The sequence below is a fragment of the Mesoplodon mirus genome (genome assembly GCF_964341445.2).
Source record: "Mesoplodon mirus genome assembly, chromosome: 2".
NCBI classification, from domain to species: domain Eukaryota; kingdom Metazoa; phylum Chordata; class Mammalia; order Artiodactyla; family Ziphiidae; genus Mesoplodon; species Mesoplodon mirus.
The window spans coordinates 92,994,529-93,007,291 of NC_138977.1; positions in this window are offsets into that span (position 1 = coordinate 92,994,529).

Here is a 12,763-nt window from a genome sequence, read left to right on the forward strand (position 1 = left end):
CCAGCGAGTCCTTCCCAAGAGTTCAAATGTGTAAGGACAGAGATGAAAAAATTCAAATTCCCTTTTACCAGGATGTCACCAGCAGTGAAAGCCTCCATTTAGACTTCCTTGGGGGTTTTTTTTTTGGTTTTGGTTTGGTTTTTTTTGCAGTACGCGGGCCTCTCACTGCTGTGGCCTCTCCCGTTGCGGAGCACAAGCTCCGGAAGCACAGGCTCAGCGACCATGGCTCACAGGCCCAGCTGCTCCGAGGCGTGTGGGATCTTCCCAGACTGGGGCATGAACCCGTGTCCCCTGCATCGGCAGGCGGACTCTCAACCACTGAGCCACCAGGGAAGCCCTAGAATTCCTTGTTTTTTTAAATGTAACTTTCACATTCTAAAACCATGTACCTCTGATGGAAGACTGAAGCCAGACTTTGGGCTCCTGCTGTCAGGAGAGGTGTGCAGAAGGGATCATGAACAAATAGAAGGAACAGAGGCTCATGAAGGAATAGCCCAGAGCTGATTCTGGCCTTAAGGAGAACAAAATGAACTCTTTACTCATTTAAATTTCTCTGTGCAACTTATTTTATTCTTTACTCTCTGGCTTAAGTCTTGGGAGATTCATCCATTGTTATTAAATATATATCTGTTCTCATTTTTCCTGGAACATGCTGCCCAGAGATGGCCATGTGAGAAGCAGCTTGAAGACAAATTAGTGCCACACTCCATGGCCTCTGCCCCTGGGACATTCAGCAGTCACTGCTTTCTCTGTCCAGGTGTCTCAACACCTAGAGTATGTACTCTTGCTTCCCGTCTTGTGCATCTACAAGAGTTTTGTGCCTGGGAAGAGTTTTGTTGTATTTTAAGATAAGAAATATCATATCAGACTTGTTGACAAAACTGAAAAAAGTAAGAACATGGAGAAAGACTGAAGATACAATTGGCAAGGAGATAATTAATGAAGCAAGATTTTGGAAGAGGTGCGAGGGGTCTAACAAATGCTCATTCATCTGAAAAGTCATTTTAAGACTCAGTTCCAGAGGTCTGCTACAAAAGCTCAGAGTTCTCTAAATTGGAAACTATTCAGCTTTACAACTCCCCTACTGCTTATATTTGTTTCTTCTTGTCAAAGTAATATAGTAAAATAATAATAATTCAAAAAATTTTGCCATTCATAATACAAATTTAAACTGTATTGGCTTCATGGCACTGAAGCTGTTTGAGTTCCCATTAATTAAGGCCTGAATTGATTAGTAGATTTAAGAATCACATTTATAAATGTAGTTTTCTGAATGCCTATATAACAGAATAAGCAAGATATAAATAAACAATGTACTATTCAGCCATAGCCAATGGGTAATTTCCTGGACACAACAGTGTCAAGGTTCAATGCTTAAAGACCACGGAAAAGTGGCTGTCAAATTAATGGTGAAAGTACACCTCTGTGACCATCGGAATGTTAAGATTCATTGACTCATTTTAATATTTTTCAAACCAATTAAATGACCCAACTCTGGGAAAATGTGACATTTACTAGGCATTTGAGAATGATTAATTTGGTATGTGTATCTTTGTGCTTTTTTCAAACTTTGTATTATGGAAAATTTTAAACATATGCAAAAAAGAGGACAGTATAATGAAACTTCATGTACCCATCACCCATTCCCCCTGCAAATAATTTTGAAGCAAAGTTCAGATGTCATTTTATTTCCTCTGTGTCTACGTATTACAATTCTAACTATTATTTTATATATGTATATTTTTATACATCTTTATTGGAGTACAATTGCTTCACAATGCTGTATTAGTTTCTATTGTACATCAAAGTGAATCAGCCATATGCATAAATATACCCCCATATCCTCTCCCTCTTGAGTCTCCTTCTCACCTTCCCTATCCCACCCCTCTAGGTGTCAAAAAGCACCAAGCTGATCTCCCTGTGCTATGCGGCTGCTTCCCACTAGCTATCTGTTTTACATGTGGTAGTGTATATATGTCCATGCTTCTCTCACTTCAGAGTTGCATCCCCCTCTCCCCACCACATGTGCTCAAGTGCATTCTCTATGTCTTGAGTATTTATTCCTGCCCTGCCACTAGGTTCATCAGTACCATTTTTTTTTATATTCCATATATATGCATTAGCATACAGTATTTGTTTTTCTCTTTCTGACTTACTTTGCTCTGTATGATAGACTCTAGGTCCATCCACCTCACTACAAATAACTCAATTTCGTTTCTTTTTATGGCTGAGTAATATTCCATTGTATATATGTGCCACATCTTCTTTATCCATTCATCTGTCGATGGACACTTAGGTTGCTTCCATGTCCTGGCTATTGTAGATAGTGTTGCAATTAACATTGTGGTACATGACTCCTTTTGAACTATGGTTTTCTCAGGGTATATGCCCAGTAGTGGGATTGCTGGGTCATATGGTAGCTCTATTTTTAGTTTTTTAAGGAACCGCCATACTGTTCTACATAATGGTTGTATCAATTTACATTCCCACCAACAGTGCAGGAGGGTTCCGTTTTCACCAGACCCTCTCCAGCATTTGTTGTTTGGAGATTTTCTGATGATGCCCATTCTAACTGGTGTGAGGTGATACCTCATTGTAGTTTTGATTTGCATTTCTCTAATAATTAGTGATGTTGAGCATCTTTTCATGTGCCTCTTGGCCATGTGTATGTCTTCCTTGGTGAAATGTTTATTTAGGTCTTCTGCCCATTTTTCAATTGGGTTGTTTGTTTTTTAAATACTGAGCTCCATGAGCCATTTGTATATTTTGGAGATTAATCCTTTGTGCATTGTTTCATCTGCAACTATTTTCTCCCATTCTGAGGGTTGTCTTTTCATCTTGTTTATGCTTTCCTTTGCTGTGCAAAAGCTTTTAAGTTTCACTAGGTCCCATTTGTTTATTTTTGTTTTTATTTCCATTACTCTAGGAGGTGGGTCAGAAAAGATCTTGCTGTGATTTATGTCATAGAGTGTTTTTCTTATGTTTTCCTCTAAGAGTTTAATAGTGTGCGGTCTTACATTTAGGTCTTTAATCCATTTTGAGTTCATTTTTGGGTATGGTGTTAGGGAGTGTTCTAATTTCTTCTTTTACATGTAACTGTCCAGTTTTCCCAGCACCACTTATTGAAGAGGCTGTCTTCACTCTATGTTCTTGCCTCCTTTGTCATAAATTAGGTGACCATATGTGCATGGGTTTAGCTCTGGGCTTTCTATCCTGTACCACTGACATATATTTCTGTTTTTGTGCCAGTACCATACTGTCTTGATTACTGTAGCTTTGTAGTATTGTCTGAAGTCAGGGAGCCTGATTCTTCCAGCTCTGTTTTTCTTTCTCAAGATTTCTTTGGCTATTCGGGGTCTTTTGTGTTTCCATACGAATTGCAAAATTTTTTGTTCTAAGTCTGTGAAGAATGCCATTGGTAGTTTGAAAGGGATTGCACTGAATCTGTAGATTGCTTTGGGTAGTATAGTCACTTTCACAATACTGATTCTTTCAATCCTAGAACATGGTATATATCTCCATCTGTTTATGTCATCTTTGTTTTCTTTCATCAGTGTTTTATAGTTTTCTGAGTACAAGTCTTTCACCTCCTTAGGTAGGTTTATTCCTAGGTATTTTATTCTTTTTGTTGTGATGGTAAATGGGATTTTTTCCTTTATTTTTCTTTCTGATTTTTCATTGTTAGTGTATAGGAATGCAAGAAATGTCTGTGCATTAATTTTGTATCCTGCAACCTTACCAAATTCATTGATTTATTTCTAGTAGTTTCCTGGTGGCATCTTTAGGATTTTCTATGTATAGTGTCATGTCATCTGCACACAGTGACAATTTTACTTCTTTTCCAATTTGTATTCCTTTTATTTCTTTTTCTTCTCTGATTGCCATGGCTAGGACTTCCAAAACTATGTTGAATAAGAGTCGCGAGGGTGGACATCCTTGTCTTGTTCCTGATCTTAGTGGAAATGCTTTCAGTTTTTCACCATTGCTTATGATGTTTGCTGTGGGTTTGTCATATATGGCCTTTATTATGTTGAGGAAAGTTCCCTCTATTCCTACTTTCTGCAGGGTTTTTATCATAAATGGGTGTTGAATTTTGTCAAAAGCTTTTTTTGCATCTATTGAGATGATCATATGGTTTTTATTCCTTAATTTGTTAATATGGTGTATCACATTGATTGATTTGCGTATATTGAAGGATCCTTGCATTCCTGGGATAAATCCCACTTGATCATGGTGTATGATCCTTTTAATATGTTGTTGGATTCTGTTTGCTAGTATTTTGTTCAGGATTTTTGCATCTATGTTCATCAGTCATACTGGCTATAATTTTCTTTTTTGTGTGATATCTTTTTCTGGTTTTGATATCAAAGCTACTCCAGTTTTCTTTGGATTTCCATTTGCATGGAATATCTTTTTCCATCCCCTCACTTTCAGTCTGCATGTGTCCCTAGGTCTGAAGTGGGTCTCTTGTAGACAGCATATATATGGGTCTTGTTTTTGTATCCATTCAGCCAGCCTGTGTGTTTTGGTTGGGGCATTTAATCAATTTACATTCAAGGTTATTATTGATATGTATGTTCCTATGACCATTTTATTAATTGTTTTGGGTTTGATTTGTGGGTATTTTCCTTCTCTTCTGTTTCCTGCCTAGAGGAGTTTCTTTAGCATTTCTTGTAAAGCTGGTTTGGTGGTGCTGAATTCTCTTAGCTTATGCTTGTCTGAAAAGCTTTTGATTTCTCCATTGAATCTGAATGAGATCCTTGCTGGGTAGAGTAATCTTGGTTGCAGGTTTTTCTCTTTCATCACTTTAAGTATATCCTGTCACTCCCTTCTGGCCTGAAGAGTTTCTGCTGAAAAATCAGCTGATAACCTTATGGGGATTCCTTTGTATGTTATTTTTTGCTTTTCCCTTGCTGCTTTTAATATTTTTTCTTTGAATTTAATTTTTGTTAGTTTGATTAATATGTGTCTTGGTGTGTTTCTCCTTGGATTTATCCTGTCTGGGACTCTCTGTACTTCCTGCACTTGGGCGACTATTTCCTTTCCCATGTTAGGGAAGTTTTCCACTGTAATCTCTTCAAATATTTTCTCAGACCCTTTCTTTTTCTCTTCTTCTTCTGGGACCCATATAATTTGAATGTTGGTATGTTTAGTGTTGTCCCAGAGGTCTCTGAGATTGTCTTCAATTCTTTTCATTCTTTTTCCTTTATTCTGCTCCTCAGCAGATACTTCGACCATTTTGTCTTCCAGCTCACTTACTCGTTCTTCTGCCTCTGTTATTCTGTTATTGATTCCTTCTAGTGTATTTTTCATATCAGTTATTGTGTTGTTCATCTCTGTTTGTTTGTTCTTTAGTTCTTCTAGATCTTTGTTAAACATTTCTTGTATTTTCTCAATCCGGGTCTCCATTCTATTTCTGAGATTCTGGATCATCTTTACTATCACTACTCTGAATTTTCTTCCAGGTAGATTGCCTATTTCCTCTTCATTTATTTGGCCTTATAGGTTTTTACCTTGCTCCTTCATCTGTGACATATTTTTTTTGCCGTTTCTTTTTTTTTTGATGAGTGGGATTGTGTTCTTGTCTTACTGGTTGTTTGGCCTGAAGCTTCCAGCACTGAAGTTTGTAGACTGTTGGGTACAGCTGGGTCTTGGTTCCGAGATGAGGACCTCCAGGAGACCTCACTCTGATGAATATTCCCTGGGGTCTGAGGTTCTCTGTTAGTCCAGTGGTTCAGACTCAGAGCTCCCACTGCAGGAGGTTCGGCCCGACCTGTGGCTCATGAACCAAGATCCAGCAAGCCACGTGGGGTGGCAAAAAAAAAAAAAAAAGAAAAAAAGAAAAAAAGAGAACAATAATAAAGAGTAAAAAATAAAATTAGATTAGGAAACTAACAGATATGTTAGAATATAAAAATAAAAATATAGATGAAACAACAACTGGAAGGTAAAACAGAGCCACAATAGTAAAAAAGAGAAGGAAAAAAGAAAAAGAAAAGGCCTTGGTTGTGGGGGCAGGGCTTAGGCAGGGGTTTAGGCAGCAGGTGGTGGGGGCTATGCTCAGGACCCACAGAGCTGGACAAGGCCTTCAGGGTGGTGTGGGGTGGAGCTTAGGCCCAACAGAACAGAAGGGGCGCAGGCGTGCCTCTGGTCTCAGAGGGCGAGGGACCTGGCCTGGGAGTCCAGCAGGCTTCCCTGCCCAAGTGGGTGGGGCAAACGCCCTCTGCTCCTCTCGCTCCTCCGGTCCTGGAGGGCCCCTTCTGGCCTGCCTCTCCTCTTCTCCCCCACCTCCCTCCTACGCCCCCAAGACCAACGTGGCCTGGAGGGGGCCTCTGAGGGTATAGGACACAGCCTGAGAGCCAGGCAGACTTCCCAATTGTTCAGGGGAAACGCTGGGCTCACTCCCCCCATGATCTGAGCCTCCGAGGGTTCCTCCAGGCATGGGAACCCCTTCCCACTCCCAGCCACCCCTCTGAGGAACTGGTCTTGTTGGCCTCCACTTCAGTCCCCCCACATCCTACCAGTTTGCTTGGGGGGTCCCTCCCGACTCCTTGGGTGTCGAGGTCCCCCACCAGCATCTGGCAGGCACCCTAGTTGTGGGGAGACGCGAACTCTCCATCTTCCCAAGTCATCATCTTGACTCTGCCCCTTACAATTCTAACTATTATTATCAGTGCTTACTTCCTGGGATTGATTTATTTATCAGTCATCAAAGACACTTAATAACAACAACAACATCCACAAGTTTCTCAATAAATATTTGTTGATGCAATGAACAAAAGGGTAATATTTATTAAGCACTTACTGTGTGCCAGGCCCTGTGCTAAATGCTTTGCATGCACTGTCTCATTTAATGTTTGTAACAACCCTAAACCATAAATATCTTCACATTTCAGATGAGTAAGCAAGTGTAAAAAGGTTGAGGGGCTTCCCAAAGATAAATGCAAATTCAATGAAAATGAAATCAAACTAAATTATATTGTGAATATAGAATAACAGAAAAACATGAATGACACTTGATATTTTAATTAGGTTCAGAATCCAGGCCTTTGAGAATGAAAGTAAATGTGGTAAAACATTAAAAATTGGTGAATCTGGGTAGAGGTATATGGGAGCTCTTTACAGTATTATTGCAACTTTATGTTTTAAGCTATTTCAAAATAAAAAGTTAGACATTTGAAGTGGGCCCATTTGCAGGCACAATTTGCAGGTAGCATGGAGTATGGGTCTGATATTAATTATTAATCTTCCCTCTGTAGGACAAAGTGCCTCTGTTCTGGTCCTAGTCCAGATCTTTCTTTTCTTCTATTGGATCAGATTCTATGCTTCTGACCTCTACTATACACTTCTATGTTCTAGATGGGTCTCTATGTGCCAGGGATAGAGTCGTGAATAAGAGACTGATCACCTTCTCAGATTAGGCTTCATTCTCTCTTCAATTATTCAAAAAATCTTCACTCTCAAGGTTCAGCAGGGTTATTTCTTTTGGCTTTGCAATTTTCATTCTTTTTAAAATTGCTATTGCCCAATGCCAATGTATCAGAAATTAAAGCCTCTTAAATACTTTCTGTAGCAGGATGGGAGTGAATTGGAATCCTCTAAAAATTTAAAAGAGGAAAAGAGAATCTTCTAGGTCGGATATGCCTGAAATGCAGTCTTATTATTTAAGTGGCTTTTCTTCTAGAGTTGTACCTCTGTTCCAACACAAATGTTTCCATTGCAACTGCCTGTTCTACAGGACAGAGATGGCCTCATAGTGAACAGCTCTGCAGGCTAACTCTGCACTGGTTATGAATTTCAAAACTTCCTTGAATATTCTTACTCTATATTGTTTGAAAACTTTTGTGAATCTCAAAATGTTAGTAAAAAGCCTAAGAGTCTATCTACTCTTAGGAAAATCTATAAGGTTTTAGTTAATATAGGATAAATCCTGAATACATATGACACGGAAAATGGCAGATCAAAGAAAGGTATTTACTCTTGGGGGGAAAAAAGAAAAACCAGTAAGACCAAGTAAAATACCAAGGCAAATTAAAAAAAAAATTTAATTCTATTTAAATTGTTTCAATAATTCTGAACCTGAAGTTTTTGATTCCCATGAGATCATCCTCCTCTTTGGATTTCTACATTGTGGAATGCTGCTAGAAACCCTGTGCCTTGTCTGTGAGCTCCTGTGAGCTGACCAGATGGACAAAGCACATGACTTTGCTAAGAATGATTCAGAGACCACTTTGGAAAAAGGACTGCTCTTACTGGGCACAAATAAAGATCACATGAATTGTCCACTGTTTCTACCAAGCCCTAAAATTGTAAGAGAACTCAAGTCACTAAAAATCAAAGGTAACTCTTTATCAGTTAAATTAAGCAAGATACAAGAAGAGCCGAAGCAGAAACATGGATTTTGATTACTTCTACTATAGCAATAGACCTACACATGGTTTTCCAGGAGTCAAATAAAATGGGAATCTAACCTACGTTTCCAGTACTCTAAAATCCATATAAAGCCAAGAACCATATATTTACAAAGACTGAGCCACACCACCAATTAAAACTTAACATATCCAAGGCAGATAGTCTATATTTATATTAAGCTTTAAGAAATTCTTCCTAACAGCAGAAATGAATGATTATTACTTTTTGAGTTAGTGGGACTTAAGCTGGAACTTGTAGGACAGAATAGTTTTCGCTCTGGAGGACACATGATCTAAACTACTTCCCATTTACTTAGTAACCAATATAATGAGTCTTATTTACCACCCGACCCATACATGATCCTCATTCCTTAACTCTTGAGATTTTTACACATTTCTCTTAAGTTATGGAACCCAGAACTGGACCATTTACTGGTGAACAGCTGATCAACATTGAGTTTGCACTTCATACAAGAAAGTAAAAACCGGAAATAAGAAGGAACCTGCAAGCCAATCTGAGGATTCAGCACCCCAAAGCTAGGTGTTTCTAATGTCTCTGAAGCAAATGTTTGTGGAGGGAAAAACAGAATGTTTCAAAGTGTACACATATGTGATTATGTAACAAACAGTTTGGCTAGTCTAATACAGCTGTTATTAATTAAAATATTTTGGCCTTCAACAACTTAAAATTATTTTAAAATATTTTTCTGATCAAATATAGGTTTTGCCAGAAAGAAAATTTTATAATAATTCTTTCCACATAAAATATTACAATTTTCTGGAACATATGTCTGAATTTGTTTGGTGATGTTTTCTACTACCTGTGAACCTTGTTCTTACTTAAGTTTGTGAACATTGTTCCAGCTTATGTTTCCATATCTTTTGTCTCATCATTGGAAAATACTGGTTATAATTATAAGAGTAGGAGTTGGGGAATCAGACAGATAGACCCCATTATCAATCCTGGCCCTGCAACTTATTAACTAAGGGACCCTGGAGCCTTAACTTCATGGAGGCCAGTTTTGTTTTGTTTTTTAATTTGTAAAACAGAGATAATATTTAACTTACAAGGTTTTTGTAAGGATCAAATGAGAGAACATATATGAAACCCCTAGTGCAGTGGTTCCTGTATTAGGTATTCAGCAAATGAGAGACTTTTCCCTTTCTATGAGGGAGCACAGACATCCTCAATCTAAAAATTATAGTTGTCTAGACTCTGAGGGAATATATAAATATTAGTTTGAAAATGACTGTTTTAATGACATCTATGCAATCTAAAAATTAAATATTGTATATATTAGATTTCCAATAGCAGACTCTGAGAAGACTGTAATTTAATCTCAAGCCTCCTTCCTCCAGAGATCATCAGGAATGGAGTCAGTATAAAAAGCCAGATAATATAAGGCCAAATGAACTTTGTTTCTGATTCTCTGCCTGGGCCCCATCCATAAACATGTAGCACGGTGACAACATGCAAAGGCCATCATCAGTCACCCTACTTCATTGGTGACCATCTGAAATTCCAAGAAAAGTCATTTCTTTGCTTGAGGTACATAGTGAATGATAATCCTTAAAAGTTACTGAGAAGTATTTTATAAATACACATGCCTAATAAAAATGATCAGTGGGACTTTCCTGGTGGCGCGGTGGTTAAGAATCTGCCTGCCAATGCAGGGGACACGGGTTTGAGCCCTGGTCTGAGAAGATCCCACATGCCACGGAGCAACTGAGCCCGTGCGCCACAACTACTGAGCCTGCGCTCTAGAGCCCGCGAGCCACAACTACTGAAGTCCGCACGCCTAGAGCTGGTGAGAAGAAGCCACCGCAAGAGAAGACCGTGCACCGCAACGAAGAGTAGCTCCCACTCACCGCAACTAGAGAAAGCCCATGTGCAGCAATGAAGACCCAACACAGCCAAAAATATAAATAAATAAATAAATAAAATTAAAATTAAAAAAAGAATCAGATTAGCTTTATCCACCTATTTAAAAAGACTCAAAAATTTAAATAAATGTATTACTGTCCTCTTATGCAATGCTTTTAATGTTGGCATTTTAAATTTAGAAGACAACACTCTGGAGAGGAAAAAGCATTAGATTAGAAAATCTGGATTTGATTTTTAGCCCCCAAATTACTGTGGTATGATCCTGGGCAGCTCATTTAATCGCTTTTAAACTTGTAGGAATATTAATACCTATCCGACTCCATCCAGCCATCTACTCACCTACCCACCTACCTACTCATCCACCCACCCATTCATTTATTCAATGATTCATTCAACATACATTTATTGAGCATTTACTAAGCGCCAGTCACTGAAGACATTTTAGAGTTAAACTAGACTCATACTTTCCCCTCAAGGAGTCCACAGTCTAGGAAGAGAAACAGACGAATATAAAGGAAGGCACAAAGGAGTGTAGTAAAATGTGGTGGGTGATGTCAAGAAAACCTGTTTTGGCCACAGCAGGCAGAAAGGAGACATCAATTCTACTTGGTGAGAGGTGGCTGGAAGGACATCTCACTGACACCATGCGAGGGGTAAGACAGGTGTCACGAAGTGACACACGAGCTGGCAAAGTACAAGTAATTTTTCCCAGTGAATCTGGGGTGTGATATTGGAAAGGGTGTTCCAGCTGAAGGGAACCACATAAGTAAATACTCAAAGGTATGCTATAGTGTGGTAGCCAGCAAACTACATGCAGCCTGATTTGGCTGAAACGTAGGGTGGAAGGAAGATGCAGCTAGAGATGAGGCTAGGGAGGATGGTCTGCCACGCTGAGGAGGTTTCATTTTATTCTATAGGCATTGGGAAATCTTTAAAAACCCCTAAGTTAGAGTGAAATGATCAGATCTGCATTTGAGAAAGACTACAGTTATAGAGTGGAGAATCAGTATGAGAATGTTATAAGAAAACAAGAAGACCCATTGTAAACTGCAGATCACTATATAAATCACTATATAAATGTTTGCTTTTATACTTAGTTCAATATAAGTCATGATCTGCTATATTATAGACCATGCATGATTGATAAAATATGAATTCTATCGAACTCTATGTACTTATTTAAATAAATAAACCTATGAAACAAAATACTTTTTCAATCAGAAATGAATTGTAATAATAAATTAAGGAGACTTGAAAAAATTTCACCTTGTTCCAGAACCCTTATCTCAACAAAACATATTGCTGGTGAGGTTCCCGAAAAAGAAAAAATTAAAATATTGATGATCTTTGAAAATAATAAGTATTGGCGAGGATGTGGAGAAATGAAACCCTTGTGCAATGTTGATGGGAATGTATGGAAAAGAGTATGGGAGTTCTTCAAAATATTAAAAACAGAATTACCATATGATCTAGCAATTCCACTTCTGGGTATGTATTCAAAAATTTGAAAGCAGGGTCTCAGAGAGATATTTGTACACCCATGTTTATAGCAGCATTATTCATAATAGCCAAAAGATGGAAGCTACCCAAGTATCCATCAAGGGATGACTAGATCAACAAAGTGTGGTACATACATACAAGGGAATATTATTCATTTCCTTTAAAAAAAAAAAAGGAAGTTTTGACACATGCTACAACATGGATAAATCTTGAGGACATTGTACTAAGTGAAATAAGCCAGTCATAGAAGGACAAATACTGTTATGATTCCATTTATATGAGATCCCTAGAATAGTCAAATCCATAGAAACAGATAGTAGAATGGTGGTTGCCAAGGGCTGGGAGAGGGAGAAAATGGGGAGTTGTTATTTAATGGTTATAAAGTTTCAGTTTTACAAGATAAAAAATTTCTGGAGATTGGTTGTATAACAATGTGAATATATTTAACACAAGTGAACAGGCTTACCCTTGAACTGGCTAAGATGGTTAGTTCTATGTTAAGTGTATTTTGCCATGACTTTAAAATATACTGATGATATATTGATGATCTTTAATATATTAAAAACTGCATTAAAGGGCTCTGTGAACAATGAACATGATATAAAAGAGTTAGTTTCAAAACATTTAAAGTGTGAGGGCGGACTTCCCGGGTGGTCCAGTGGTAAAGAATCTGCCTTCCAATGCAGGGGATGTGGGTTTGATCCCTGGTCAGGGAACTAAGACCCTACATGCCACGGGGCAACTAAGCCTGCACACCACAACTACTAAGCTCCTGCACCTCAATTAGAGAGCCTGCGTGCTGCAAACTACAGAGCCCATGCGCCCTGGAGCCTGCACGCCACAGCTAGAGAACAGAAAACCTGCACGCCACAACTAGAGAGAAGCCTGTGCACTGCAACGAAAGATCCTGCATGCCTCAACGAATATCCCAAGTGCCGCAACTAAGACCCGACACAGCCAAAAATAA